The sequence below is a fragment of the Sebastes fasciatus genome, chromosome 7 (assembly GCF_043250625.1).
Source record: "Sebastes fasciatus isolate fSebFas1 chromosome 7, fSebFas1.pri, whole genome shotgun sequence".
In the NCBI taxonomy this organism is placed as follows: Eukaryota; Metazoa; Chordata; class Actinopteri; order Perciformes; family Sebastidae; genus Sebastes; species Sebastes fasciatus.
In genome coordinates this window covers 19,970,852-19,997,125 of record NC_133801.1, presented here as the reverse complement: position 1 = coordinate 19,997,125, position 26,274 = coordinate 19,970,852, and the positions used below count along the sequence as shown (strand labels likewise).

The following is a 26,274-nucleotide window of genomic DNA, read 5'->3' as shown; positions in this document are numbered from 1 at the left end:
GCCGGTTTCTGTGCAAGCGGGCCTCGAGAAGGGCTCCTCCCGCCTGTGCCATTTTCAGGGTGATGTAGCCTAAGGACTCGGGTCCCTGTGAGGGCGAATCGAGGGCCTCGCTGCCATTTCATGGTGCCCTCATCTGACCTTTTCATTGAGTCAAACCAAAGGAAATCCATGTCCGTGACCTTTGTGGTGCATCTCTTCTCCATTCTGGCACAGGAAGAGAAAAAAAAAAAGAGAGAGAGAAAGCGGCTGATTGGGAATGAAAAGGGCAAACCTGTGTGCACACAGGACACACGACCCTTGAACTCTAACCTTTTATGAAGTGTCATGAGGGAGCGAGCGGTGTGGGGATTTGATTGGAAGTCAAATATGGGTATACTGGAAACCACTCAGGGTTAGCCAGGAATGCCATCCACTAATACGAGAGGTTGGAAAATGAGACAAGTGAATATTAGAGCTCCATTAAGCCACTTAACTAAATCACATCTCATTTTTTTCTTTAATAAAAATGTCTTCACAGGGCTGTTTTCTCCCCCTCTTGTGCATACACAACCTCTCCACTAGGAGGCTGACTTGCCCCACATTACCCACATTACCTGCTCTGCTTGTATCGGGTGAAGGCACAGAGAGAGAGAGAGAGAGAGAGAGAGAGAGAGAGAGAGAGAGAGCATGGACCTCTAATTGATTAGGTTTTAAGGTTTCTGAGGATGTCAACAGTGAAGACGACGCTTTAATCCGGTGAGATGAGTGCGTGAGACGAGCATCTGAAGACGTTTCTCATTGATGTTGCAAACTCCACTTTTCCTCCTCTCACAGTTTGAAGTTGGAGAAGGGAAATAGGTTTGACTAAACTCCAGAGATTGTGCGAGGAGGAGGAGGAGGAGGTAAAGTAAGCCGCAGGAATAAAGACAAAGAACTTAATTTGAAGCCATTGTTGCTCTGTATTAGAGGCGTGATGTGCTTCTTTAGTGACCAAAAAAAAAGAGAAAGTTCAGAGGTAGACAGAGGAGGAGGAGGAGGATGGAGGAGGAAGGGGACATATATATGGAGAGGAAAAAGAGACCGGTCTTATGATGAGTCGAGGCACGTATCTGCGCTCAACCGTGTCTTTCTGGGCTCGGAGCATCGCAGCTGCGGCGGCGGGTATTGAATTCAGATGCGAGGAGGCCATGCTGCCTCCTGCCTCCACATCCCCATCACGGCTCCTCTACAGGGCCGCTACAGGTGGAAATGCTCTTATCAATACGGACTGTCCGAGCCTGACTGCAGGCCGATCCGTCTCATTGATGATTTTAGGTTGCCCCTGAACCTCCTCTCTCTCTCCTCCCAGAGGAGAAGCATTGATTAATGTCTGGGTCACACTGGTATTTCCATATTGATGGCTCGATTGATGACGGCGCTCCAGGAACAAGCCGGTATTGACCAGCTCTGGAAAGTGATACGTTTCAAACGGCTGGGCGGATGTATTTATGCATAATGGGCATATAATGAGGGTTAGATACATGTGGAGGTGGTGGAGGCACAGGTGATCATCAAACATCAAGTGCATGATGTAGGCTTCAAAATATAGCTTATGTGATCAATATTCCTACAATAACAACCTCTACTACCATCACTACTAATGTACATATTATCAGGCCTTCTGTGTGTAATATAGTGTGACATTGTAGTGTTTTTTTTATCATTCTTTATTAGTATAAAAATGATCAAATAAGATCAAACTTTATTGATCACCAGGTGGAAGTTTTACAGACAGCAAACAAACCTGTGAATCAAAGATAAAAAGCCAGAAGGTATAGTGTGCATGAATGTAATATATTCTATGTGCTATGTCGTCCTTATCCTTAAAAGGTCAGTTGTTGCAAACCTGGCACAGGTGATCATCAAACATCAAGTGCATGATGTAGGCTACAAACTATAGCTTATTCTATTCAGCAATGCTCTGTATCCTGTGATCAATATTCCTACAATAACAACCTGTACTCTCACTACCATCACAACTAATGCACATATTATCAGGCCTTCTGTGTATAATATAGTGTGACATTGTGCTTTATAGCATATTTTTTTTTACCATTCTTTATTATTAGTATAAATTGATCAAATAAGATCAAACTTTATTGATCACCAGTTGGAAGTTTTACAGACGGCAAACAAACCCGTGAATCAAAGATAAAAAAGCTATATAGCCAGTAGGTAGTAGACATGTTTCAAACGGCTGGGCGGATGTATTTATGCATAATGAGCATATAATGAGGGTTAGATACATGTGGTGGTGGTGGAGGAACAGGTGATCATCAAACATCAAGTGCATGATGTAAAAATCCAGCTTATTCTATTCAGCAATGCTCTGTGATCAATATTCCTACAATAACAACCCGTACTCTCACTGCCATCACTAATAATGTACATATTATCAGGCCTTCTGTGTATAATATAGTGTGACATTATAGCATTTTTTTACCATTCTTTATTAGTATAAAATGATCAAATAAGATCAAACTTGATCACCAGGTGGAAGTTTTACAGACAGCAAACAAACCTGTGAATCAAAGATTAAAAAAAGCTATATAGCCAGTAGGTATAGTGTGCCTGAATGTACTGTAATATATTCTATGTGCTATGTCGTCCTTGTCCTTAAAAGGTCAGTTGTTCCAAACCTGGCACAGGTGATCATCAAACATGAAGTGCATGATGTAGAAAAATATAGCTTATTCTATTCAGCAATGCTCTGTATGCTGTGATCAATATTACTACAATAACAACCTGTACTCTCACTACCATCACTACTAATGTACATATTATTAGGCCATCTGTGTTTAATATAGTATGACATTGTGCTTTATCGCATTTTTACCATTCTTTATTAGTATAAAATGATCAAATAAGATCAAACTTTATTGATCACCAGGTGACAGACAGCAAACAAACCTGTGAATCAAAGATAAAAAAGCTACAGCCAGTAGGTTACTTACTTAGTCCTTGTTGCACCTGGTGGCACATAGGGCAAGGACTAAGGATCTCCACTCATCTCTGTTGTTTGCTTTCTACTCAATGCTGTTCCAGCTGTATCCTCTCGTCTTCATCTCTCCTTCGATGGTTTAGCCAGTGGTATGCCATGGTAGCCAGTAGCATGAATGTAATATATTCTATGTGCTATGTTGTCCTTGTCCTTAAAAGGTCAGTTGTTCCCAGATGGGACCCCCCCTGATGTGTCACAAGGTCAATCTGAGGGCTTGTGAGATGATCAACAAGGTAGGAAAAAATACACACACATTTACACAAATACAATTAAAAATCAATCTGAACGCTGTGGTTGAAGTTCTCATGTCATAGCTCATAGACATCTGCAACATGAGACAAGAGGAGTGCCGGGGGGGTTAAAGGTACTTTAGGTTGCAAAATTGGGGTGACAACTTGGAGATTCCTGAATGTAGTTGATTAGGAACTTTTTGTAAAGATACCTTGAAAATATCACAGCAAAAATTACCACGAGAGCAGGCAGAATCTTGCAAAATATCACATGGAAAAAAAGGATTTTAAAGGTCCTTGGTGTAGGATCTGGTGGTATCTAGCAGTGAGGTGAGGAGATTGCAGCCAACTGAAGCCTCACCTTTGTGCAAAGCGTGTTGGAGAGCTACGGTGGCCGACTCGAGAACGCGAATGGCCCTCTCTAGAGCCAGTTGTTGTAAGAGTAGCATAGTTTATATGGAGCAGAGCCAGTGCGTAAAGTGTATGTGTACGTGGGAAGTGAGTGGTGAAGCAAGAGAGGGAGAGCGGCAGACGGGAGTGAGCAACGTTATCGACTCCGGCCCAAGCAGAAAAAGTTAAATTAAGTGTTTAGTTTGTCCGTTATGGGCTACTGTTGAAACATGGCGGACTCCGTGGAGAGGACCTGCTCCCTATGTTCATATAAACGTCTCTTTCTTAGCTAACGAAAACACAACAGTTCTTATTTTCAGGTGATTAAACACTAAAGAAAACATACTTATTAATATTATATTCCATTTTTGCCAATAGATCCCCTTAAATGTTACACACTGTTCTTTTAAGTAGCTAAATCAAAATATTAGAAACTCCTATAATTATCAGGTGATATTAGGTTACATGTCAGCTACAAAACAAGACCATACAAAACAGATCTGGCAATCACTACTCTGGTAATTGAATTTTCAAAGCAACATGAGACAGCGAACAGAGTTTCAAATAAGCTAAATTATCTGTGCCCAACTTGCAGGTGCATCGTTAAAGAAAATGCAAAATTATTTAGTGGGGAGCAGCGTTGAAAATCATTACAACTGTATGCCATAATCAGAAAAAAACACAACTCTCATAAGGATACAGTATGATGGACACACAGTAGTGTACAGGGGTTTAGCAAGGGCTGCTAATTGGCAACCTAATGTGACCTTTGTAACCGTGTTTGCGATGCAGATTTCCTTATTTTAAAGTTGTTTTGTGAGGTGGTTTACATGGTTTTGTCGGCCCCCTTTACTGCTGTGTGATCATATTGCTGTAATATTTCCACGCTATCTTTCCAAAAGTGGCTAGTTTCGCTTCATCGGGTCAAGTGCACACGCTGCATAATGCAGAACAACTCCGCAGAGAGCCCGGAGTTGTGAACCCAATTTTGCAGACACCCTAATTTAAAGGACAGGGAGACAACAACATGATTCTGTGGGACTTGTTCTGCTTGTTGTGGAGATTACTTTGGAGGCAGAGGGCATTGTGTGGAGATGATAGTCGGTGAGGAAAAAAAATAAAACGCCGAGCAGAACTGATCCCACTTTACGCTTTTAGGGTCAGTGGTCGAAGTGGGCGCTCGGCCTCCGGGTCCCCGCGACATGGATCAGGGGCCCCGACGTATATCTGCTGATTACATCTCCTGAAGTGGAAAAAATGCAAATAATAAATGTATGAGCAACGTGCTTGTTTTTTTGCTTGATTAATTATGCCGTTTAATTCCAGATCCACCACGCCGCTCCACCGTATAATTTCCCAGTGGTCTTGGCTGTTTCTTCTCTCACATGCGCTCTCTCCTTTTTCTTTTTTTTTCCCTCATTGCAAAATGAATCATGGATCCAACCGTCTGCACCCGGGGGAGAGCGGCGAGCTGGCGAACGGGCTGACCAATCATGAGCATCAGAGGCAGACACACAGACGGAGGGAGCCTTTTGTTGTGTGTGCTGCACTCATCAAGTTAGAAGACAACTACCGATTTGGCCTGGAGAAAATTAAAAGATGGAGAGAGTAAGGAGGCGAAAACTTCATCTGTGTTTTATCAGTCTGTTTTCTCTGTCTCTCTCTTTGTTACATTAAATCTCCTCTTTGCTCTGCAGCTCATCCAATCACACTGTCCAGTGTTTATCTGAGTGGGTGGCGGAGTCTCGGCCCCATTCATAATGTCAACTGGGACCATGACCGCTCCTCTATTCCCAGCCTGGCCAACCCTCTCTCAGCCTCCTGACAGCTCCAGGTTAGCCTCTCTCTCCTCTCTCTCCCTCTGGTCCTCCTCTCCTCTCTCCTCCAGCTTTCCTCTCCAGCTCTCCCAGGGGCCCCGCTGAGAATACTGCTCAGATCCAGGCCTCTGAGCCCCCAAAGCCGGCCCTAATCCTCCGCATCGATCGCCCTGAGAATTTCCTCCCCAGCACAGCAGGCCCCGCTCCCCGCCGCTCACACTCCGCGACCCCGAACAGCCAGCACTTCTCAGTTAGAGACGGAGAAAACAGGGTCAGGCACATTACCCGTGTCTTCTCAACAGATGGGGGGCTTTTTTGATGCGACGTGTTATAGCAGGCTGCGCGTCGCTGCGGAGAGCGCTGATGTTGTTGCCTCCACAAATTCAGTTAGACTTGGCTGTGATCGGCTCGATGAACATCTCAAACTGATCTATCCATACAGACAAGTTGCTGTCAGAAAACTGGCCTAGATGTCTCTGCCTTTGTATTCCTCTGCTCCGCGTAGATAAGTTTGAAATATACAGCTCATTGTAATCTGAAAAGCAGATCTCTCAGCATAAGGATAGGCCGCATTTCCATCCATCACGCTGATGAAGATGGAGTAATGGAAGTTGGTGTATGCTACACAACTGTGCTGGAAGATGAGAAAACATCATTACTAGAGTCCTCCTGGGAGAGCTCCCAACCAACAGTCTATCCCGCGTAACATACTTGTTCATAATTTATTTACGCGGCAAGCTTCCCCTGGACTCCGCTGTGTGTGTTTTACTGCGAGTGTGGAGGTATTTTTTTTTCTCTCTACCTCTGTCTGCCTGTGAACAAGACCAGCGAGGGGCTATGTATCGGTTACAATAGCGGCTGATTAAACCTCATACTTTACCAACACATTTGCTGTGTGGTCAACCCAATCAACAAGAGGGTGGGGGATCTGGAACATTTGGCCCCCGTCAAAATGCTGCTCTGTGGACCAGTTAGAGCATCTCTGTCAATACTGGCATTTAAGAGCCAGTGCAGATGGTAATGTATCAATACTCTGTTTAAACAGGGCTCGGAGCCACATTCCTAAATCAGCCCCAGAGATGTGTTTGGCAAAATCTGTTTCCCAGTCCTTCTTGGGTAAATTTACAAATTCGGTTGACTTGTGGTTCGGCGCGTCGTCACAATATACTGCGGATGCATCTTTTATCTGCATTTGGATTTTTATTGCTAGGGATAAATTCAGTACCATTTACTCTCTCTACTTTTCATTCATTAGCTTTTTTCCTACCTGAGCTGACCGCACACAATTAGCCTTTTACAGCGTTTCCCTCCATCTCCTCGCTCTATACTTCAGCGTGTCACTCTTTCCTCTCACACCTTTCCTTCCTCACCGCCTGCTTCCTTCCTCCCCTCACTCTCTCCTGTTTTACCCTTGCTCTGCCTGCTCTCCTCTTGTCCTCTCCCTCCCTCCTTCCCCTCCTTCTCTCTCCCCTCTTTCTCTTTATTAATTTATTGGGTTGTTATTCTCCTTCCCTGGCTCCGCTAATGAAGGCAGGATGCAGATGAGGGCGAAGGTCGTCTCCGTAGCGATCGACCCCACCGCCCCGCAGTATGGCACTCTGACTGGCACAGGTCAGTGGCAGCTGTCAATCAAAACACACACACACACACATATTCCCATGCACGTTCACATGCACACATGCACTCACACACACTATCGCTGAAATAAATTCACACACAAAGATGTGAGCTATTACAATTAACAATTCATAATTAGCCGTACAAATTCAGATGCTTCGGAGCACAAACTTTGACAGTTTCTTATAGCGGTTTTGGTTTATAACCCCTTATAATGAAGCAGGCAGTAACCTGCCACCCCTCATCATAGTTTGTACATGTAGCAGCTTAACCAGTGACTTTTCCCTCTCAGATTTTTGCATATTTAGAATTCTTTTAGAGGCCTGAAGATGCAAAACCGTTTAGAATATAACAAGAAAAAAAGCTTAAAGATTGAAAAGTAGAAGGAGTCTACAAAATGTACTGAATGTTGAGTAGTTTGTTAGGTAAACCCAGCTACCCTCTATTTAGTCTACCTCTTCCATATAAACAGAGTGGACTGTGTGCTATAAAACACATGGGATGAACAATATATACTCAGTATAACTTTATACAATTCAACAACAACACCACAAACTACAGCCTCCAAAATTACCATACAGTTGACACAATCATTACATCTCTAAACCATTATAACCTTCATGAAAGCAGAATTTATTGCAGGGTTGTTGTTTTAAACTGCATTAGTTTTAACTAATTGGTGACTGAAAGTATTATGTAATGTTCTGTTGGTCGGTCGGTCCACATCTTCGATCCAGACTGAAATATCTCAACAACTATTGGATGAATTGTCATGACGTTTTCTATAATCAATCACGGAGCCCAGAGGATGAATATTAAAGACTTTAATGATCCTGTGACTTTTCTTCTAGTGCCACCATGAGGTTGACATTTGTGGTTTTGAGAGAAATGTCTCAACTACTATTGGATGGATTTGCCATTGTATTTGGTTCAGACATCCTTTCAGGATGAATTGTAATCACTTTGGTGATTTTTTTTTATCTAGCACCATCATCAGGTCAAAATATATATTTGTCCAATAATTTGGTTTATGAGTAAATGGCTGCAAAACTAATGACATTCCCATCAGCCTCAGCTAATTTGTGTTTGGTGAAGCCAATGCTGAAGTGCCTTAAACTTGCATTCTTTCTAACAGCCAGCAGGGGGCGACTCCTCTGGTTGCAAAAAGAAGTCTGATTGTATAGAAGTCTATGAGAAAATGACCCTACTTCTCACTTGATTTATTACCTCAGTAAACATTGTAAACATGAGTTTATGGTCTCAATCGCTAGTTTCAAGTCTTCTTCAATACAGCATGATGTTCATTTAGTAAATGATGGTCCCATTTAGAGTCAAATAGACCATAAAGCAGGGGATGATTTAGGGCGTTGTCCGGTTTGGGAGTTGTCTGTGTTTTCGTCTTACAACTTTAACCCTTTCACAGTTTGTTTTCAGTTCATGAAAGTTAATATCAACATTTTGGTGGCCTAAATATGTCTTATTCAGCGTTCAGTTGTACTTAGCTCCACTCTTTTGTGTCACTTCTGGTTATAAAAAAGCAAGATGGCAACGGCCAAAAACCAGGATGGCGATGGCCAAAACGCAAGGCTTCAAAACAGTAGTCCACAAACCAATGGGGTCATTGTGAGCAAGTTTAGCATGGTGACATTAACATTTAGCTCAAAGCATGGCTGTGCCTAAGTACAGCCTCACTGAGCCACTAAGCTTGTTTCTTTTTTTCTATCTTGTTAATCATATTGTGACCCTTTAGGGGGTCCTGACCCCCGAGATGGGAACAACTGCCATATAGAACATCAAGTGTGTCCAAAAGGCATCACCCCAACACACACACACACACACACACACACACACACACACACACACACAAATACACTCTCAGACAGTCTTTAATTTAACACACATTTGCATGTCCACAGGCTGAAGTGTTATAGCAGAGTGTCTAACCCCTGCCCCGTCGTTCATTGGCCTCGACATGGTGAAGACCTCTGAATCGCTCCTCCCTGCGTCCCGTATCTCAGTACTTGTAGCATTTACAACCTCTGCTCTTCATCACAGCATGTCAAGAGATTGTGTATGTGTGTGTATGTGTACGTGTACGTGCGCGCGTGTGTGTGTGTATGTTTGTAGATGCACTCTGCGTTCAGACATCCTGTATGCATGTCGATTTTGTTCATGGTTATTGTTGTGGGTTTATTTGTGTGCTCAGCCATGTTCTTGAGTGTCTTCACCTGCATCTGGGCGTCTGTGAATGTGCATGAGCGCGCAGCAATCACACGCGCGCGCGCACACACACACACGCATATCTCTATTAGCGGTGTAGTAGTGTTAACAGTGTTATGCCATGCGTGAACCTCCCCACCTTTCCCTCATATCTATGCAAAGCTGGGGTCCTGTCAATCAGTCACCTTGGTGACATGGAGCCCCACCTCCCCAATTAGAGCTGACAGGGCAGGATTAGGAGGGGGGCGGGCCCCCGCCGACCTGCCTACGTGTCAATCACGCGCCGGGCATCCACACGCCTGTTTACTGTCAGATCCCATCTCCGTCTGTCAGACTGCACGGCAACCGTCGCCCAGGGAGGAGAGGAGGAGGGTGGGGGTAGGCGGAGAGGGGGGAGGAGGAGATCTGATCAGAATTAACTATGCTTCTCCCCACAGACCGGCCGTGCTTTTAATTCATGAAAGGGATGAGAGGAAAGTGGGAAGAGAGGGAGTGATAGAGGGAGGAGAGCATTTAAAACCCAGAGCAGGGCCTTCTTTAGAAGTTTTCAGAGTGATGTTTCTTCTCTCCCTGACAATCACTTTTCTTCTCTCGCTGACTCTCCCTCCTGTTTCTCTCTCTCTCTCACTTAGACTTCTTCCGAAGGTGTGATTCATGCCAACTTAAAGCTGCTACGATTTATCAACGGCCTTCCTCTCTCTCTCTCTCTCTCTCTCTCTGAAGTTGTTATTTGACCCTGGTTTTTTAAAGTTGCACAAATATGTATTAGTGTTCTTTTGAGTTCGAGAGTTAAGGTCAATTTATTTAGTTCTGCACATGCTCATGCAAATTTGTGTCTCTGTTTCGGTACGTGTCTGGGGATGAGGGTCCTGCCTACACACCTACAGTATGTGAATACATAATGCTGATACGCTCCTCAGACTATGTGCGCTTTAGTGTCATGTGTGTACACAATGCTAATGTGTGTGTATTCGTAGCTCTGTGGTCCCTGGTGTGTGTGCATTTCTTCTTTTTTAGGGTCTCTGGTGGTGGCCTCATGTTGACCCCGGTGCCCTCGCTCTAATCCTTTAGCAAATGAGGGCTGTGTGAGGCTGAAGGGGGTGTTTGGGGGTCTGCGCCGAGCCACGGTTTTAGTATTGGAGGACCAGAGGGAAGGTCTCGGGGTTATGAGGGATGAAGAAGAGGGAAACAATAGATTGTACTGGAAGAAAAGGGAAGGATATTGTGTTGGCCACCAGTGTTCATATGGGATGTTTCATTACCTCCACCAAAGAGCTAATATTTTTTGTCCCATCATGTTTGTTTGTATTTTAGTTAGTTTATTATTGTTGTTTTTTTTGGTGTAGATAGCTCCACTATGTGGCCATTTATAAACCACTTTAACTTTTTTAGATTCCTTGCTTGGCCTAGCCTATTTTTTTGCTTGAATCAGGTTTATTTACATACGTACATGGAATTTGACTGTTTTTTTGCAACTCTCTGAATGTACTTACACATAATAGAAATAAAAGACTACAAATAATACAAATAAAATGTCTATATACAAGTCAAGTGTTCTGGAAGTTGTAAACAAAACAAATAATGCAAAGAAATAAATACTGGATGGATATACATGGACACGCCTACTTTCATCCAACCTTCAATATATCATACAAAATACATGATGTATTTGTATGATGCCAAAAAAGTTATTAATTTGTTGTTGTGTTTTTTTATATATCATGTTTAATGTAGTGCCAAAGTCTTGTAGACATGGCTTACGTTATCTTAATTGCCAGAAATAAGCCTTGAACGCATCATGCAATTGCAACAACATTTAGATAAAATATGAACTCATCTCAACTCCAAGAAATCCTGCTAAACTTGATGGCTTATCAACTATAGGTAGTACGACAGGAATAATCCTTTAATTAATAATTAATGAATAATTTAATTGGCCATAGCTCACTGATCATGAGTCTGACTTGGCAACATTCATCTTTGTACAAAGCTTTAATAATCTCAGAAATATTCTCATATTCACTCTCATTTAGCTCTGTTGTTGGACTCTGCCAACTCATGAGGGAACTATGTGGCTTCCTGGCTGCTAAATGCGTCACTATGTTCACCAGCTAGTTGCTAACTGAGCTGTCTGTTCTGGCCAAAAATGACACTGTGAGAGATCGATGACAGGGAACCAAAACAGTGTAGTTGTGGGCTGGAGAAGCTAAACAAAGAGCTGAAACTCTTTATAAAGCTCTGTAAAGCTGAGGGGAGCTGCAAATTCAGGTGATTCTCATCACTACTTTCACATTGTCATTTGATGCAAAGCATTATCATAAAAAATATCAATAATAACAGAAAAGACATTAGAATAGAATGTCTTTAGTTCAGATCCAGATGTGCATTAAAAATGATTTCTGTTATTAAAATAAAATATTTAGCGCATTTTGTGCAGCCTTGGCGGAGGCAACGGCTCCCTGAGTTTCTAGTTATCTCCATTTCTTCCTTCCACATCGTTTCTTGAATATATCTTTTTGCATTTCGTCTGCATGGTTGTCAACGTGAATTAATAAATGTCAGTTTATTTCGAATAAACAGTTCGTCAGCCGCCGTGCAACATGCTGCTGACAGGTATACATGTACCATGTCATTTCTGCTGATAGCTGTATGTTCCCAGTATTTGTTGGTACCAGCCAGGCATATGTGGGTCGGACATGTTAGAGTGTGTGTGTGTGTTTGCATTAGAGATGCGTTGCAGGGTTGTGTCTGAGACGCAGCTCAGGTGTCTGTTGGTGTCTGTTGAACGACCTCGCTGCAGGGAACAGGCTATCAGGCTTAGAGGGAGGCTATCATGTTAATTACTTTACACACACCCCGCCAGCCAAGCGTGCAACACAACTGCTGAGCTCACCCACACGCACACATGCACCTTGGCACACACACTGTTAAGCTCACGCACACACACACAACATCAGCCGTCTTTCTTTCATTCTGTCGTTTTTTCTGTCTTCCCACTCTTTGCCGTTTGAAGGCCTTGGACATCAATTCCCTTTTGCTTTCAAGAAAGATTGTTTTATATTCTAATCAATTCAAGTCCGTCCTGTGAAATTAATTGACATTCATTCAATGATTTTAAATTCCTCCGAGGCCGTTCTTTTGTTTCAGCCTGTCAGCGAGCTGCGAGTGAGATCGGGCTAAATGTTTTGTCATCTCACACTCCAGGGTGAGCCCGCTCCAAAAGCGCAAGCCTGAGGTCAGCTTAACCTCCTCGCAATCTCGTCGTCTTTACCGCTCCTGAAAAAGAGGAGGGGGGGGGGGGGGGACAATACAGATTCATGATCAGAAACTTGGGCGAAGCTCATTCTTTTGTGGCAGCCTTCATATGTCTCCTCAGGAGGATATGTCAGTGGTTTTGGTTTTGAACGGCGGGTCCAGCGCTCTCAGGCCGGGGAAACGGAGGAGTGGTATTGGCTGGGGCAGGTTGATGCCTTTAGTTAAATGATGCTGGCACGCAGAGGGATTGCTTTGGGAAGTTGTCATCCATCATGATTTTAGAATGACTCAAAGCAGCACTCTGCTTTTGGGGTTATGGTCTGGGATCCAAGATTGATGTGCAGTGGATGTGTGTGTCGGAGGGAGGAGTGAAGAAGAGACTGTGTGTATTTGTGTGCTAAAAATAAGTAAAGATGGGCTGAAGGGTTTCATTTCCCCTCTGCTCTTTAAAGTTAGGCTAAATCAGATAATAATGATCAATGTAGCATTTTGTGAATCCTACCATGTGGCAAAAATGTGTATACTAGGGCGATAATAACGCGTTAACGCAAATTTCGTTTAAACGCCACTAATTTCTTTAACGCATTAAACGCAAGTTGCGATTTTTAGGTTTTAGCAGGCTCAGTTTTAAAGCTAGAGTGAAGATACTGGCATCATATAAAACTAGAAAACCTGAGAAATCCATGTCATACTAGCTTGTCAAGAAGGAGGATAAATAACGCTCCAAACTTACACCAAATTTTGGCGAGGAAAAACTGGCATAGCCATTTTCAAAAGGGTCCCTTGACCTCTGACCTCAAGATATGTGACTGAAAATGGGTTCTATGGGTACCCACGAGTCTCCCTTTTACAGACATGCCCACTTTATTATAATCACATGTAGTTTGGGGCAAGTCATAGTCAAGTCAGCACACTGACACACTGACAGCTGTTGTTGATTGTTGGGCTTGAGTTTGCCATGTTATGATATGAGCATATTTTTTATGCTAAATGCAGTACCTGTGAGGGTTTCTGGTCAATATCTGTCATTGTTTTGTGTTGTTAATTGATTTCCAATAATAAATATATAAATACATTTGCATAAAGCAGCATATTTGTCCACTCCCATGTTGATAAGAGTATTAAATTATTGACAAATCTCCCTTTAAGGTACATTTTGAAGAGATAAAAAAAATGTGCAATACATTTTTCACAAATCACAAATAAATATTTTGATTGATTGACAGTCCTAGTATATACTAGCAGGAGCTCTCATTCCTTGCACATCTTTTGTACGTGAGCGCCTGGATGCTCGCCCCGTGTGTACGTTATTGTATTTCTTTAAGCTGAAGCATTTTGTCCGTCTTTGCCACTTTCTCCCTCTTCCTCTTTTTTCCAGGTTCAAGTCTCACCTAAGTTAATTCTTCAATTAGCGTGAGCCCGACTTTCAGGGGAGATCATGGAGGGAGCCCGGCGAATCGATGTCCAATTAGCAAAGGCTCCAGAAGAGGGGGACGACCGCTGTGGTCATCTTTAGAGAACGGGAGGTCGGGGTGGGGTGGAGTTGAAGGTGGAGGTTTGGAGATAAAAAAGGAAGGAAAGGAGGCAAGGAGAGGAAGCGTAAAAGAGAGAAAGCATAGGAAGGGGTGTAAATGGGTGGAGGTGAGGACGGGAGCACCGGGGTCTGAGGAGGTGGGGTGTAGATGTTAGATGCTCAATCAAGCTGTGTGAGGACAGTGTAATTAATCCATTGAAGATGTCTGATTGCGGATGACTTTGGGAATACCAGAGTGGTGGCCGGGCCTGGGGGGGGTAAAGGGGGAGGGCAGGAACAAGATAGATGCAGGGATGCGGGGAGTGGAAAAGCGGAAGGGCAAACAGAGGGAGAGAGTGAGATTAATTGAGACAAGGGAGATACAGTGCCTTTTAAATGAGAAGGATGAGTTTCAGTGACAATGTAAGAAAAGGAAAGAAAGGCGGGGGGGAAAAGAAAGAATTGATCATGTCGGGGTTAGGTCGGACCATCAGTCACAGCACTGTAGGGATAAAGACCTCCACCAGATGTCACATGTATGTTGAGAAAGAGGTTTGCTAACTCAACCCTGAGTTTCTCGCTGCTAAAACACACTCTTACGAGACAAATGAGTGTCTATTCTGTTCTAATGCTAATATGCTTTTAAGGCACTGTTGGCCGGCATAGTTTTGCTTTTATTTAATGGACTATTAATTTGTTTGAATGTCTCTGTGGCTACACTACAGAGTTTACTTGGCTTTAGCTCAGCTCCTGAACAGCACATGATTTACTCACCCACAGCTATTTGGAGACTAAGCCTCTATAATCTAATTGAATTTGATAAAGCAGAGTAATCATCAGAGTATTATGGCGAGTACTCCTCATACTGATATGGTAATTTTGTGTCTATCGTGATTGAATGTTTTCATTAAGGGTATTTTTTTGTATTCGTGTCTGAATGTGTTTTAAGCCGGTACGCGGTTGATGTCGGAACAAATGTTCATTGTTTTCAGCCAGAGAATGACAGTAAACTATGCTGGGTATTCACAAGGGCGCTACCTTTCACGCGTGCTGGTAGAAAACGCTGACAAAAGTTGAATTCTCTTAAGTGTTTGGCTTCTTTCATGGCAGAGAACACAGACTGGGTCTTGGCAAGTCGAAAAGCACTTGACAATTCAAGTCAAATGGGTGCACACACCTGTACAAACAGTGCAGTCTGGAAGTAGTTGGACAGTGACACGTTGTTGTTTTGGCTCTGTACTGGTTTTATTTTTTATTTGTTCATATTTTCATTTTTATTTTGTGTCTGTTCTGTCTGTCGCTTTAACTATTGTTGTAAAGCACCTTGTGACGTCTAAAGGCTCTGTTGGACATTCAGATCATAAATATCGCATCAAACAACTATTTGCTTGAGATGTAGAGGAGTAATGTCTACCTGAGCAGAGAATGAAGTCGCTCTCCCTCTGTGTGTGTCGTAATCCCAGCTGCTCCGTGCTTTGCTGACATAGCCGCATGCCTTTTAGTGCATGTTAGTGTATGTGAGCGTGCCCCACTGGCTTGTTCATGGCCGCTGCTCTGCACTGCGCTCATACGGTGGTTACAGCTGTTAACGCCCTCCCGACCGACGCCGTCATCGCGGAAGAGTAGCGCCCACCCTCTGGTTCCCCCTCAGGTTAACACTGTCAGCTTCGTCAGAACTTTTGACGTTGTTAGCGCTGTTAGCACCGTTAGCCAAACTAGCTGTTATTGAAATGTGTTAATTTGTGACGTCACCACGTTACGGAAAAAAAACGGGATTTGAAGCAAGACGTTTCAGGCAGTTCAGGAGCAGTGTTTCTGTGAGGGAGAGTCACTTCCTTTGGTGTGGACTTTTGGCTTTGTAACTTTGCAGACCTTTTAAATGGCACAAAAGCATAATAGATCCCCTTTAATTTGAGTGTTTACATTCATATCAGATGAATAATGTAGCAACTGTAGCCCTTTTTATACATGAAGTAATTGTACATGTTAAAATAGGCTACAGTACATATAAATAAAATCACCATATTGATATTTGGCGTCCAAGCCTTTGCAGTCAATAACAACCCAGTGACCTCAGACACCTGGTATCATCTCTGGTGATGCTCTACAGATCTGTACTGTCACCAGCTTCACTTTGTGTTTATTTCACGGGCTTCTGCAGGTGACTAACTGGGCCAATCAATAATATTCCACTGTTTGACCCAAAACTCATTGGTTGCCTTGTCTGTATTACATTCATTGTCCTGCTGTATCGTCCTATGTATAAAAATGGTAATGATTCCCAGACTGTTCAAATGGATGTAAACACCATTGAAAGCTAAAAGCTGAAGGTCAGCACTTGAACATAATTTCAAATCTAATTCTGAGTACAAAACCTAAACAGTGTAATCACTGTCCTGCTATTTATGTACTACACAGTATATGTGTGTCCGCTTGCTGGCATCTTCTAATAAAGATGAGGTTTAACGTCCTTCCTCTTTAGACTGCCTCAGAGAAGAAGATGAAATCTCATGTTTTGGTTTGGCTCCATTTTCCTCCCTTGTATTCATTTACAGGAATCATATTTAATATTTAATGCAAAAATGCAACCTTTAATACATTCAATGAATAATTGAAACAGAACATGATACTGTTTAATGGATTGCTTTTTATGTATCTGCATGCGTGGAGTGGTCAAGGCTTGTGTTTATTAAAATCGCCATGGCAACAGAGAGGGAGTTTTGCACTTTGCACTTAGCTGGCATCCTGCAACGCTGACCGCTTGTTTGTGCATACGTGAATATGTATTTATCTGCTGTATCTCTGCTTCTATTGATAGATACATCTGTTACTTAAGAAAAAACGTACAAGTGCACACTCACACCTGCCACACTACTAGCTCCATGACTCACTTCATGGCTCGAGTTTTATCCAGTAGAGAACAGTATAATTTCTAGGGGAGACTGTGAGGGGCACACGAGGTCCTGAATGAAAGTAACGTGAAGAGAAAGGTGGCAGAATAGAAATTAGTGGAGAGAAAGATAAACAGAAGATGACAGTGTGCGATAGAATGATAGGGAGATACAGGAAGACTGCAGAGAGAAAATTGTCCAGAGTGTAGAAAAACCGTGACAGGCAGTGGCAGAGTGGAGGGAGAAATGTAACAGACAGACTCAGGCAGAGCGAGGGAGAGAGAGACAGGCAGAGACAGACAGAGCGAGAGATAAACAGTGACAGAGGGAGAGATAGACGAGCTGTGTGAGGATGCAGAGAGTGTCCCCCTCTCTCGGCTGCTGCCAGAGGCAAACAGACAGCCTCTCTGCTGGTGGAATGCTAATGCAACAAGCTGCTCCCCTCTTGTCTTCCCTCCCTACCTTTCTTCTTCTTTAACTATCCTCTGTGCGGAAAGTTTAGAGACTGTGGACGCGAGCGTGGACTTTGATAATGGAGACCCCGGCGCTTTTATGATATTTTCACCTTCGCAGATCCATCCACGCACGTTTGATTGTGCAAATTGGGGCGTCTTCTCGTCGGAAAATAAAAGATTTTAATGTGTGTGTAGTTGTGTGTGTTGACGTGAATCTTAGATGAGTTATTATTTGACCTCTCTCCTGCACCCCCGCCCCCAAGTGTTACACCGACATCATGTTTGTCTGCAGCTCAGTAGCCATGGCTACCGCAGTGTCGGTGGGGGGCCGTGTCAGGGGCCAATAGCAGGTCAGTCAGTCGACCTCTCTCTGTCTGTGTCACAGTCAGCTGACCTTTGACCCCCCCAGCCCAAGAGAGAGACACAAAGCAGTTGTTCGGGGGACGATGAATGTCTCCTGGCTTTATCGTCCGGGCAGGTTGTTAACTTCCATCATTTAAGACACTCGCATCACATCACACGGAGAAATGGCCCGCGAGTAAAGACAACGGTTATTTTTCCTCTCGAGCTCCGTCACATTTTCCTGCCGTGGCGACAGTCATCAGTTCTCAACTTGAGGCAGGACATAACCTTGAGTGGAGCGAGCCGGCTGAGCTTGTCTCCCACTTCCCCCCCCCCACACCCACCCAGTCTGTCTGTCTGTCTGTCTGTCTGTCTGTCTGTCTGTCTGTCTGTCTGTCTGCACAGAGATGGCAGCTTCTGAGAAATGGCGGCACACTCTGAAGTGTGATCCATTTAGATAGCGGTGAGGTTCTCTCCCCGCGCGCACGCACACATGCATGCACGTTTACGCTAAAAACACACACCGCGCAACAAACAAACATGGGGCGCGCCCGCTAGCACACAAACCTGTGTGCACGCAGACACAAAGAGATCTCGCTTCTCTCCCCACACACACACACACACACACACAGACGGCAGTCTCTTGACATACACTTGCTTGGTTGACAAGTCATCTCAGATAAGCTTGAGTGGCAGGTTTGGGAGTGTTGACTACTAGTGTGTGTAGAACACTCCGGTAGATATCGCCACCTTATGATTATTGTATTATACAGTATTTACTTAATCAGATTTGTGTTATTTACCTCTAAAATAACAGGAATCCATTTCTCACAGATGCAGGCCTGATAATTTTTTTCTATTTGGCTCCCTCTGTAGAGTCCATCTCGATCCGGTATATTTTTTTTTAAAGACGCTGCCTCCCTCTGTTTCATTTTGGTTGTTAATTTCCCTGCCACCTTTTTCTATCTCTGCTCAAACATATTGCACTGCCTCCGTCATCTAGAGAGAATCTTGTCACTTTTTTGGCAGCAGATGTATGTTCAAGCTATATTTTGAGGATTCAGGCCTTGTATACCCGCTCGCTTACACTCCCTCCCTCCACTCCCTCTGTATCCCCAGGCCTCCCCGCGCTCCATTCCTCTATTTTCTTATCTGCTTTCTTCTCCTACTTGCTCCTCTATGTCATTGCCAAATCTCTCCTGTCTGCTCTTCTCTGTCTTCTCCTCTCCCTCCCTACCTCTCTCTTATTTCTTTCGCACACCCTCTTCTCTCTCTATCAGTCTCTCTATTCTGCGACTGCTCTGGCTGGTCCCCCTGTGGCACACCGTGTCGTGTCCCTAATTTATTTATAATTAGTGCTCTTTGTCGGGATGCGCGGGGAATGTTAAAGTACACGCCACCTCGCTCTGGGTACAAATGGGCTGGTGTTCCTCCGTCGTCTCCGCCCGCCCCGACTGCCCAACCGACACGGCCACTGGGATGGACAGACCTCACATCCCAAACCCAGACGCAGACTCTTAAAATTATAACGACTCAACGGAGAAGGAGGCTGTGAAATGCAAGAAATCTCCATTTAAGTCCTAAGACACTTATTTTGTTAATGCAAATCATTCTGTAATAATTTTTCTACAAGTGAGTGTCTATATCAAGGAAGGGGAAGGCCGTTTTCTGCACTAGTATCAAGAAAAAATGCAACTTAATTATGGAAAATACTTGAAACGGAGTGAAAAAATCTTCCTCCAGTGGCAGATTTTTTCACCTGTTTTACAAAAATAAGGCTTTAAGACAAAAACGACTTCATAATAAGGAGAGTTTACACCCTGACTGACACCTGCTGAGATGCAGATACACGTTGTCAGTTCACTCACCTGTGTTCAACGCCTGAATGCAAAACAGAATAACAAGATGGGACAACATGTAATCTGAAAGTGTAATTTATTAAACATCCTGTTGAATTTTAATGGCCATCACTTGTAAAGTTGAGTTGTTTTGGGGGTTTGAGCCGCCGAAAAAAAAGCAATTTTTTTATCACACCACATTAACGTCAACGCTGTCTTTACACATAACGTACATGACCAGGAATGACGGCGCTGACAGGACTCGCTGAGTGTGTGTGTGATCAGCCAGGAAGAGCTTTTGTCCTTGGGCTGAGAGGGCACCTGGCTCCTCTCCCTCGTCCTTGTGATCTCTCTGTTCCCCCTCTCTCGTGCCGCTCTATCCCTTCACTATCTGTCTCTTCCTCTCTCCTCTCGGCTCCGATCCCTTCATCCCCCCATCTCGCGCTCTCCCTCTCCTCTGCCCAAGGCGATGCCGTCCTGCAGGCTTTGATCAGGGGGCCAGGGAGGAGAGAGGAAGTGGGTCAGAAAGTTGTGCTGGAGACTGCAGGAGAACAAGGCTGGAATATCGAGTAGGCGAGGCTGGGAGAGAGGGAGAGATGGGGTAATCTAGTGAGAAAGTGATAGAGTGAGAGAGGGTGAGATAGTGGGGGGGGAAACGAGAGGGAGGGAGTAGGTAAAGAGGAAAAGAGGAGGGGGTGAAATGGGGCAACCGTGAGAGGTAGAGGGAGGGGGGGGGCTGCCCGGACTAAAAGAGCAGAAGGAGATAAAAAGAAAATGAAGAGAGCAACAGGAGGAGATAGAGGAGAAGGACGTGGGAAAGGAGAGGTGTCTTCATTTACTGAGAGGGAAAAAAAGACAACACATTTGTCTTGAACGTGATGCTCAGCATTTAAACAGCAGGTTGGAGGATAAGGCCCTGTTTTAACTAATCTACACAGTGCAGGACAGATAGTTCAGCTCACTGTGTGTGTGTGTGTGTTTGCATCGGCCTTTCTGTGTGTGTGTGTGTGCCGGCAGTATAGCGCTCGACTGTGGCTCTTTGTGTTTTTTTTTAAAGATCATTAAGATGCATGGTTTATTAATATTCAGATCAAACCATTAATATTCGCCGAGTGTTTCTGCTCTCCTTGTGTCGTCAGCTCACCTGGGACTGGGGAGGGCAGAGGGGGGGAGAATGGAGGAGTTGAGGAGGTGGATGGGTTGGGGGGGGGGATACGGGAGGAGGCAAAAGATGGAGTGATTTTGTGGGACTAGTGGAGACGAGGGGAGCAGAAGGTACAGTGGAGGTGGTGGAGGTCCTGTGAGGGGTCGGGTGTATTGTGATGGACAATCTGGCCGCGTGGGGCTGTGGGGTGGAGGCGGGGCGGGGGGGCGGAAGGTTGGGGGTGTTTGGGGGGTCCACCGCTGGGACTGTGAGGTGAGAGGGGTGAGGGATTTTAGGGGGGAGCAGGGAAGCAGAGGGGGTTTGGTTCTGGAGTAATTGGGCCAATGGGAGGCTAACCATAAACACACACACACACACACATTTACAATACAGAAACACACATGTTCATATACACTTCTAGTACACACACGTACAGATTTATATGCACACAGTCACACAAATATATAGTTTAATGTGTGTAAGAGAATATCAAGTGTGCACACACACCTTCCTTGTATTTCTACCCACATGCAAATGTGACACACAAAACCTTCATACACATTTTGGGCTGCAATTAATGACTGTTTTAATTTTTCGGTTAATTTGTCAGTTACTTCCCCAATTCATCGAACCGTTTAGTCTGAAGAATTATGAAAAATGTTTTGTCATACCAACAGTTTAAAACCTAAATCGATATTTAATTTATAGTAATATGTAAGTGATAGAACCAGTGACAGTAGTTTTACTTTAGTTTGATAAATTACTTTTATGACAATTAATCATTTATCAATTTGTCTAATAAATGATCTCATTGTTTCAGCTCCACTTACATTCATATGAATTAGGGCTTTCAAAGTTAACACGATAACGCGTTAACGCATATTTGTTTTAACACCACTAATTTCTTTAACGCATTAATGCAATCGATCTTCCGGAGGTCAGTTTTGTCATACTAGCTTGTCGGGAAGGAGGTTAAATAACGCTCCAAACTAAATTTGTACGAGGAAAAACTGTCATGGCCATTTTCAAAGGGCTCCCTTGACCTCTGACCTCAAGATATGTGACTGAAAATTGGTTCTATGGGTACCGACGAGTCTCCCCTTTACAGACATGCCCACTTTATGATAATCACATGACACACTGACAGCTGTTGTTGCCTTTTGGGCTTGAGTTTGCCATGTTATGATTTGAGAATATTTTTTTATGCTAAATGCAGTACCTGAGGGTTTCTGGACAATATTTGTCTTTTGTTTTGTGTTGTTAACTGATTTCCAACAATAAATATATACATAAATTTGCATAAAGCAGCATATTTGCCCACTCCGATGATAAGAATATTAAGTAATTGACAAATCTCCCTTTTAAGGTACATTTTGTACAGATACATTTGTTTTATTAATTTGTGATTAATCGCAATTAAATATTTGAATCGATTGACAGACCTAATATGAATACATGCACTTCATTGCTTCCTGTATGTATGCATACATGTACCTCCCCTTCACACACCCCCACACACACAGCAAGCTCTCCAGTCAGCCACAGATACACTCAGGCATGCACAAAAGCGGACAGCAAATTAAAGTGGTAATTACTTTTAAGCCCGGAAAGGTGAAGGATTGTATGGCAGGGAGCAATGGGTCACTGTTGAATAGAGAATAGCGGAGCAGGCAGACAGTGTGAAAGGCAGATATGCATCTCAATGAAATATGGAGGAGCACACTCAACAAAAGGCGAAATGGCTCCTTAATGGCCACATGCCCTCAAAGAATTATTGTCTGATAGATTTGGAATATTATCTACTCTATGGCAGTTATCTTTAAACACCCTTTTATGCTTATCGTCCGTGTGAGCTGCTATGGGGAAAGTGAAGAATACATTGTGTTCTTCTATGCTAAATTTTCATAGTCTTAAATGCTACGCGGACAGCTATACGGAAGAGACTATTTCATTTTTCGACAGAAACGGATGTCAGATGAAAACAAATTATTTTCAGTGTTGCAGAGATGACTGCGTCATATCAATGCCATCAGTAGTCGTTTAAGACAAACATTATTTTAAACAGATTTGTATCAAGGTTGCGCTTCCCTCTGATTTACTTCCTTGTGCAGGTCAAGCTAAAACAATACTGGATCCTACACAGAGTTTTGCCCAGGAGGATGGTGTTTGTGTCCCGTGTGAAACCAGAAGTCAACGTTGATTGTCACATAACTTCCATACTTGAGTTATGTCACTTCCGGAGTTAATGTAACCGAATTCACAATCTTTTCCTAAACCTACCTAAGTAGTTTTTATCACGTAACTTCCGTACTTAAGTTACGCCACTTCCGGTGTTATTTTAACCAAACCACGATCTTTTCCTAAACCTAACTAAGAGGTTTTCGTCACGTAACTTCCTTTCTTAAGTTACGCAACTTCCGGTGTTATTTTAACTCAAACCACAATCTTTTCCTAAACCTAACTAAGCAGTTTTCATCACATAACTTCCGTTCTTAAGTTACGCCACTTCCAGTGTTATTTTAATCCAAACCACGATCTTTTTCTAAACCTAACTAAGCAGTTTTGTTGCCTAAACCTAACCAAGGTGTTTCCTGTGAAGACGGTAGTTTATTTTGAAAAGACCGGAGTGGAAAGTGTGTCACGTGTTGCGGGACATTCGTAGGAAAACACACAAAAAATGAGAAATAACTTTTCGTATGATATCATACAAATCGTTTTATGAGGATATGATGACAAACTGAGGGTGCCTTTTTGGTCTAACAAGTACTTTCCAAGACTACTAAACTGAGTTTTCTTCCCCTTTAAGTTCCCTCTGTGACAATATACCAATTACTAGTTGACTATCAGGAACAAATCATCTCTTAATTATTCAAGAGTTAGAGTAATATTGGGGAAAATTGGACACCTTCAGCTTGATGATAAGAGCCGATGTGATGAGAACTTTTCTTCAACATTCACTACTGTATGTTGAATGTTATCCAAAGAAATCTTATTATCTAACAGAGGAAGACCATGTGGGCTATCTATTTGTTAAATGTTGACAGTGTTTTTTTCTTTGTGTGGTCTGTACATGCAGTTAAATATCAATATGTATATACGTCTGATGTAGCCTGGTCTATTCTGGGAAGCATTTCAACAGAGCAACTTCATTTTCATTCACCGCACAAACACAGTGTGTTTTAGCTGTAAAGAGTCTGCCAGTTTTCACCGTGTTTACTTCCTACAGAAACAGAAAGCAGTCTGTGGTGGTTCAGAAGACACACAGTGAATCTGATCTTTAACATTAAATTGTTGTTGCCATGTTGTCATTTAGGATCACTGACCTCAGTTTAAAGGGAGCTTGCTCTCTGTTTTTTTGTGTTTGAGTAAATGTATAGTCACCTATGGACACTGAAAAAAGCTTTTCATTTATTTGACAAAAAAAATCTTAACTCAAAGTCCACTTACTAGTTTTTAAATACATCTAATGGTCTTACGATCTTGCCAGCTCAGACGTAATCGTTGTGTTAGTTAAGTTTTTTAATTATTATTATTAAACCACTGTCTCCAATATCAAAAATGAACATTTACACTCAATTTCTATTAATTTTTTAAAAGATGAATTTCATTCTTCGCCTACTTTCAGAGGTGGAGAAAGTAATTCAGTACATAATATATATTTAAAGGTGCAGTGTGTAGGATCTGTCAGCATCTAGTGGTGTGGTTGCAGATTGCAACCAACTGAAACCTCCCCCGTGGCGGCCGGCTCCATGAAGAGGACCCGCTCCATATGTAGATTTAAATGGCTCATTCTAAAGCAACGAAAACACAACGACTCTTATTTTCATGTGGTTATACACTAAAGAAAACATACTTATTAATAATATATTCCATTTCTGCCAATAGATCCCCCTAAACGTTACACACTGTTCCTTTAAGTACCACTTAGTTACTTGTGCTTAAATTCTATTTATCCATTTAATGCTACAAAAGGTAATATTGTAGTTTTTACTCTTCTACACTTATTTGGCAATTATAGTTACTTTGCAGGTTAAGATATTACACACAAAACAAGTGATACTCTTCTATAAAGATTAAACTAACCAACAATACAGTAGTTGAAATTAGCTTTACCTCGTCCAGCTGCAATTAATTAATAATAATAAAGGGCTATTCTGCAGAATGAGTACTTTTACTTATAAGTATATTTTGATCCTACTTCTTATATGCTTCATTAGATTTTAAATGGTGGCCTTGGGATTGAGTATTTTCCATATTGAAGGACAGTATCTGTGTATTTCTTCCACCACTGGCCTCTTTGAACTGTGTTTCTGAAAAAGGCAGTTTTCTGTCACAACATCGAACTGACCACAGCCGATAGCATGTGTAGACAGGCGGAGAAACAAGGCCAGACGTGGGTGTGACTGTCTCGCTGACTGCAACAGTCGTCACACGCTATTCCACATGCTTGTGCAGACAAACACACACACACACACACACTGACGAAGGATTTTTACTCTTATTTACCCACTCGATTCAATTACATTTCTCATCCATCCGGCCGGGTTAATTCTCCAGCCCGAGGTTGTAGTTTTTGTTACTTCCAGGAGCACCCTGATTCGTGAAGGGAACACCTGTAATACTGCTCCGCGAGGCAAGCCTCCGGTACTAAACTAAAGCCTGTGAGGGCTCAAACACACACACTGACACACACACACACACACACACACACACACACACACACACAGAGTCAGATATTCCCTGCAAGTCTCCTTCAAGGACGCCTGGGGAAGACTTGGAGGACAAAATCACACACTCCCTCTCCCAGTGTCTCAGACGCGCTGCACTTCTAATGCAGACAGAAAGCCTCCTCCAAAGAGACTAGGCACACACAAACTCTCTCTCTCCGCCGCGCAGACACACACTCATGCTCACACACACTTAAACACACAAATACCCTGAAAGGCCCTTCCACCTTCCCATCCATGTGAGGAAAAGCAGGACATTTTCTGTCTGTGTTGTTTCTCTTATTGTTGCTCTCTCCTGCTCTCAGCTGTTTCAAGAGTGTGTGTGTCTATGTGAGTGTGTGTGTGTGTGTGAAGTGGAGGGGGCTCACTGGGACTCTTTGACGACCTCATTCACTCCCTTCTTCTCCCCCTCGGCCGCACCATAGCCGACATGCCCAACAATGAGGCGGGAGGGTGGGAGTCGGACAAAAAAAAACATTGAATGCGTCTTCATTTGCCTGAACTTTTCACACGTCTTTTTCCTTTTGTTGCCCGCCGCCCGTTCGCTACAGTGCAGCGAGCCGCTCGGCCAGTTTCCGCTGGCAAGACAGCCAACCCAAAGCAGCACTTTTCCTCCCCCCTCTCCCTCATTCTCTGTCACCCCTCTCCCCTCCTTTACACAATGTTAAGCCCATTTTTAGCTTGACATAATCTGAAATGGTACTTAAGTGAATTTATGTCTACCTCAGTGCATTAACTTCTGCTATTTCCTCCTTTATGTTGCTGTTTTTTTTTGTAGTGGGTGCAGCGACTGGGAGGGAGGGAGCGAGAGGGAGG

The 26,274-nt window shown here is 43.2% G+C and overlaps 1 protein-coding gene across 1 annotated transcript in view; it reads left to right on the top strand.

Moving 5' to 3' along the window:
- The first annotated feature begins 2,610 nt into the window (after positions 1-2,610).
- npas1 (neuronal PAS domain protein 1) overlaps positions 2,611-26,274 on the top strand; it is a 68,675-nt gene continuing 45,011 nt past the window's right edge. Inside the window, exons 1-3 of the mRNA XM_074642081.1 lie at positions 2,611-5,247; positions 5,337-5,473; positions 6,987-7,067. The gene's annotated coding sequence lies outside the window, so the exon portion shown is untranslated. The remainder of the gene's footprint in view (positions 5,248-5,336; positions 5,474-6,986; positions 7,068-26,274) is intronic.